We start from the raw sequence: 6,785 nt of genomic DNA on the forward strand, positions 1-6,785 counted from the left end.
GCCACTCGTGACGATGAGGCTGTTGTTATGTTAGTAATTCTGAATATAGAAGTGCAACAATGATATTTGTTTGTTTCTTAACTTTATTTGTTTCCATTTGCACAACAAAAATGGTTTTTGACTTTTCATTGAGACAAATATTTTCATGCAAAAAAATATTTCCATCGCAGATAAAAGCCCCAACTCCATTCAGCTGCAAACTGCTGGAGTGAATGAAAGTGATTAAAGTCTTGAAAGACTCATTGTATGTTTAACACTGAGCAACTTCTGATGACGTTTGAAGTGACAAATCTTTATTTGTAGGTGCATCTCCATTGTCTGACACTGCAGACATATTCCGCTAGTGTCTAATTTTTCTAAAGTGGATAGTTCTTACTTTATGTTACAAGTGGCAGGTGTGTGGTTGGTTCATAGTCTTTTTTATTATGTTTGTCAAGAGCTGTTGATAAGATTATGTGTTACTCCTGATATTTGAGACATTAAAGTGATGTAGTGTCACACTGACCTTAAGAGTGCAGTGAGGAGCATCATTACAAACATTAAATATTTCAGCTCACATAAGTAACCCTGTTGGATCCTATGGGCTCAATGCTGTTAGACACTTTTGCTAAGGATTTCCTCTCATGGGGAGTACTTCAGGATTCATGATTTATTTTGCAATGACTGCAGCAAAACATCATGAGGTATTCAAACACATAAAGGTGTGGCTTTTTGTCATGGGTTAGTCATTAAATGAGACTGAACTGAATTAAGCTATTTTGTCAATAACCTAAAATAGATATACCATTATATATTAAAATATATTTGCTAATCAACACTGTGTTGCTTGGATTTCTCCTTCAAAGACACTTGTCAGTCCCATAGATTTTTAATGATAAAACCAGACAGACAGGCCTGAAGAAATGCAGTGGCGGGTTTCATTATGAGAATGAAGGAAAACTTTAAATACCTTTAAGCAATGGCACTGTCTTCTTTAACATAAAGAAAAATATTTTAATATTTTGGCCTGTTGCCAGTGACATTTCTATTCAAATGACCTCAACCCACCCTTTACTAGAAGTGTCAAACCTTTCCAGTAAAGCAATACTGCTGGATCAAAGTAAGAAAATAGTAACCCCAAAAACCCTGTAGACAAAGGACGGGTATTAGAAGGGATTTATGACTCCCGTCACAATTTATGACATGTTATAGAGCTGTGATATGTTTAATCACTGTCCTTTTTAATTAGAACTTGGTGTTTGACATGTTAAGTGCTAGAGACCAACCATCAGCGATCGGCTCCTGTGTGGATGGAGATCTACAGGGTGGGCCATTTATGTGGATACACCGTAATAACATGGGAATGGTTGGTGATATTAAAGTCCTGTTTGTGGCACATTAGTATATGTGAGGGCGCAAACTCCTCAAGATGGGTGGTGGCCATGGTGGCCATTTAGAAGTCGGCCATCTTGGATACAACCTTTTGTTTTTTCAATAGGAAGAGGGCCATGTGACACATCAAACTTATTGGTAATGTCACAAGAAAAACAATGGTGTGCTTGGATTCAACTTAACTTTATTCTTTAATGAGTTATTTACAAGTTTCTGACCACTCATAAAATGTGTTCAATGTGCTGCCCATTGTGTTGGGCAGCACATTGAACACAGCAAGGTCAGAAGTCCCATCCTGTAGCAACAGTGATGCCTTGAATCTGTCCTGCGGGGTAGAGGAACCAGATGGTATCATCTTGGAATCCACCATAACCTCAGCAAGAGCAGAGCAATCGTCAGGTGATATGGTAGTGCAAGAAGATGCACCTCATCAAGATGTGGAGAAGTCACTTCCAGGGGAAAAACCAGGTAGTGACAGGAATTAAGTTAGGAACATACCAGACAAATGGCAAAAAATTACATATGTTTTATTTCTTTTGATTTATGTGATCCATACAAATGGGTACCTTTCAGAGTGGAAATGTGAACAAGATGCAACCAGAGCAGCCTGGCTCAGAGTTACTTCCAAAGCATGAGACCAGAAAGGCAGTAGTCCTGCAAATGGACTTGCGGGAAAGTATTATGGATCAACAGAGATCACTTATCTCCCTCTACAAAGCCCCAAAGGTAGAGTACTGCCTGGATTTCTCATACGCAACATAACCTAGCTGTACTCTTTTCAGGGAACACAGATCTTACAAGACTGTTTGATGGTGAGCCACAACACTTGACTCCATCCACTTCTCAGACCTTGCTTGAGAGTGACATGTTTTTGGTGGCAGGTAAGAAAGTTATGTACAGAAATAAGAGGAAGAGGAATTTAAAATAATATACGTGCAGCACTAAAGGTAACAGCATTACTAGTGTTACATTATCCTAACTGTAACCCTAAAGATGAAAAATAGGTTGAATGCAGTTACAAAACTGTTTATTTTTACCACCGTGCAATGTTAGGCTGAATTTATTATGTTTGGTCTTAGCAAGAATAATGGGACATTCATTCATTCATGGTGGACCGTGTGTGTCTGGTATAAGTCCTGCAATCATCCATGTCCTTTTTGGTGGCTCACCTGAAACAGCTACAGTTCAGATTGAGGATTGCCCTGATATTGATATCTGCAGCACTATTCAGCTGGTTTGCATTTTTGTACCATTATTTTGAAGAATTACTATTTCACTAAATATTGAATTTAGAGACATGATTGAATAGCCACCAGTACCTACTACTGACTACTAAATTTTTTTTCTTTGTCCTAGCTTGATGGCACTGCTGAATTAACAGAACTGGAATGAAGAAATGTTCTCGAGCTAGCCCTGGCTTGGGACCTGCCAGGTGTCACACAAACCAATATAAAGTTGCTGTATGAATGTCTGCTATTCCACGCTGTGAGTACTGACTTACTCTCAGCAATGCATTTAAATTTTAAATAGAAAAGCACATCAAACCTTTGGATGTGAATAAGTACATTTTTCATATACATTAAAAAAAATCTCTTTGAAGGCCATCTGAAATTATTTTATTAGTACAGTGGATGTTTTTTAAGTATTTAACATTTAAAGTGTGTTTCACTTTACGGACTCACACTTCAGTTTTGGTTTGGTCTCACCGTTGTAGGTCATAACACGAACAAGTCATCAAGTCAAGCAGCTGAGGAAAGGGCTTAAGGAGATGGTATGGCTGCTTCTGACAGAAAGATCAGACATCATTCCTCTTTTCTTACCAAGGTAATCAGAGACTGCTCCCTGTTGTGAGGTAAAGTCAGGTCACATCTTTTAACATCTGAATAGTAAAGGTATTTTGTTAATTTATGAAGGATGCACATTAATTGTTGACACAAAACACCAATATACTATTTGGTATGCTTGGGCTAGTTGAACAGCTGGGTTACATTTAATAAAAATACACCTAATGTTGCTGACACTCTTAAGACTACAAGATAAGTAAAGTTATGAAATGACAAATTCAGCTAATTTTATCTAGTAGCATTTAAGAGAAACATTTATTCAAGGTGAACTGTTTTATGCAGGCTATTCTAGAAAGGATAGTGTGGCCTGCCACAGAAGATGAAGATGAGGAAGAAGAGGAATGCTCTCTTGAGGATAAATGCAGAGTGGCAGGTTACCTTCGGTCCTTCATTGAAAATGGTAAGTCTGTTGCGATAGGTATTTTGCTATTGGTTTTCTCTGATTATACTTTGGTAAATTACACACAGTCCAGTGATCTCGGGTCATTAACAAAGAATAACTATAGTATATATTTGTTTTGTTATTTGCTCCATACTGCCTCCATGCAATACATTAAAAAAAGTGTTCATCTTTTATGGTATTTCTCCATAAAAGATTGAAAATAATGAATGTAGGATGTCATTATAGCTCAACACAATGTCCCGTTGCAGCATCTTGTGCACAACGAAAAGCCCTCATCAAGTTTTGGACAGGATGGGAAGTCTTGCCGAGAGAAATGACTGTGGAAGGGCACATCACTGGACTGAATGCGTAGCCTTTGGCAAGCCGTGGAAGTTATAATAAACCCTTTAAGCCTTCTTAAACTTCACTTTGATTTCCCTTCTTCAAGCCTATTCACTTTTTTTCCTTAAGAGAAACAACTGTTTGAAGGTCAGGTGCCCTACACTGTGTTGTTTCTCTGCCTTGTACAGCTGCGCAAACCTTCACCAACCAGCTCAATCTCTGCGCAGTATTTACTTTTAAAGAAATGGTATTGTGGTTTTGCACACATTCATTTTCGTTTCTTTGTGATTTTAAAAGATACTTTAAAAACTTTGTAATGCAGTAAAAACAAGAGCAAAAGTGCATGCTTTTGTTATTTCTCCTGGAACGCATTTTAATATACCTGCCATCATTTTGAGTATAATTCTGTTATTTCTATGAATTTTTATTTGTGAATATAGTTCACGTGGGGCATTCCTTTATATCAATAAAATGTTTTCCTTAAATGTTTAGTAACGAAGCTTATGGGTAAGTTCAGTAAGGAAGATGAAACCTCTAACATCTGTCTGCTCTCAGGTGTAGCCTGCTAAATCTAAGCTTCACATCACTTCCTCTTCCCCACACTGTCAAGCTGTTTGCAATAACACTGGTCTAGTCCAATCATCTTTTTCCTGGCCTTCTTCAGGTCAGTCAGCATTCACGCAGCATAGCTCTGTCATTCTCCTTTGCAAACGCCTTCATGCATCCCACCTCCTCCCATCACCACCTTTTATCACTCAGGCTCCATTTACATCTCCATCTTTATCTCCACCACCAGCGTCTAGACTCCAGGGTGCCCTGCTGTAATCTCTATCACCGCTGGGATTCCTTTCCTTCGAGACGGGCCATTGAATTCTAACCGCCAAATACCGCTATCTAAATTCTGTACATCAATAAATCGTGTTCATGTCTTTCTAATAATCTCTCCTTCTTGAAATAAAATGAGTTATTTGTAAATAAGTGGACATGAATAACTCGAGATTGTTATATAATGTTATAGCATGTTTTTAACTGCCTCATTCTCTTTATTTTTACAGCTGCAACACATTTTGGGGTCAACTTGAAAGAAAGGCATGTGAGAAATGTAAAACTGATGTCAGAGGTCAAATGTGACCTCCAAATTATAATTTGATATTTAAAATCCTCATATATCGTTATCATTTCCCTAATGTTTTGTGGAAGGTGGACTTTATTTGACTTTGAAGAAGAGGTCCGAGATCCAAAGTAATGTGATATTTACAACCCCCATTACCTGTATGCCCATGTGTTGTTAAACAATGGCAGTAATAAACTCACTTTGACCAGATCAGTCTATTGACTCTGAAGAAGAGGTCTAACATCACATGTGACATATTTTAGATCTTTGTATATTGCTTTTGATATGTTAACAATACACACCACATATAGTTACATAGTTTTTAATTTGTAACAATTTTGGTTAAGTTTCCAACAATAAATCCTTAAGATGGCTTTGGAGACTGGGCCGGAAGTCTAATTTTAATGGTTACCATGACCCCCCATACTACACTTAAGTAAACTTTTTATTCATCTACAAACTTTGGACGCTTGTATTGAGATGCAGCATGAATGCATGAGTAAAACCACAGTTATACTAAGTAAACACCAACACAAACCAGCCATGAAGCTTATCAGCAGCTCCCTGAACCAACAACATTTATGAAAGCACACATGTAAAGTGACAAATGACTCTATATGAAAAACAAGGATCAGACTAATCTGAGAAAGGACAGGAGTTCATGTTCTCATACTGGCAAGCATTCACCCTGCTAGTCTTTGGCAGCCACACCAACACAGCAGATCTGTTGGCTACAGTCTGCTGGCTGTCCCCTATTTTTGGATATGGTAAAGTGACTGGATTCATCTGTAGCCATTCAGAATTAGGAAAGTAAGTTGTGTGTGTTCCAGTGTGTACTATAGTATGGATATCTGATAAGATTTATTTCACCCAATTAATTTTTGCAATCTCCATCAAATCCATATATTATGAAATATTAATCACAATATGGTCTTTAAATGTTCTACCATAAGTTTGATGCTCAAAGAAAAAAAAAAGAGCTATATTTATTAACTTATTTTATCAGGCAAACTGTTGAACTGTGCTAAGAATATGTGGCTCATAGCAACTGATGAACAGCCTCAGAACAGCCACTTTAAGCACACGTTCCACAAATTTAACACTCGAGGATCAACAGCCTGGCGACCACAGTGGTGCATGTAACAGCTAAAATAAATACATCAATCAGCAGTTAAAAAAACACAAAGTGAACTGAAACACTGAAGCCTGAGGCACAGCTGAAAATTACATGTAAATACAAGAATAGAAACAAGCTCACCAAATCAACTTTAACAGTGGCACTCACAGATTGAACTGTTGCACTATCACTAAACTACCTGCATATATTAACACTTCAAAGCTGTTATTCAATGTGGTAAATATGACAAAGATGATATAATTTCTTCACTCTGGCATAACACCAAGAATCACCTTCCTTCAGCTGAAGGCAAGTATAGAGAGACTAAGTGAACAGGTGTCGCTTATAACCAAGCTGTTGAAGAGTCAGTGTTCATGCTGCATTCACACACTTATCAGGGGAACTCCAGAAAGAATTTTCCACCGCACTTGGAAGATATAAAGCTTCCACTTTTTAAGCCATCATAAACAAAGCTTTTAAGTTTCTTCAGTTTCTTCTAGTTTTAGTACATTAAAACCTCATTACCAGTACGAAGGTTACAGTAGATTACCAAAAGGACAGAAAGGACAGCTGCATGCTGTCAATACTAAGAATATGGAAAGCATGAATAATAAA

Source organism: Astatotilapia calliptera, chromosome 3, assembly GCF_900246225.1.
Source record: "Astatotilapia calliptera chromosome 3, fAstCal1.2, whole genome shotgun sequence".
NCBI lineage: Eukaryota > Metazoa > Chordata > Actinopteri > Cichliformes > Cichlidae > Astatotilapia > Astatotilapia calliptera.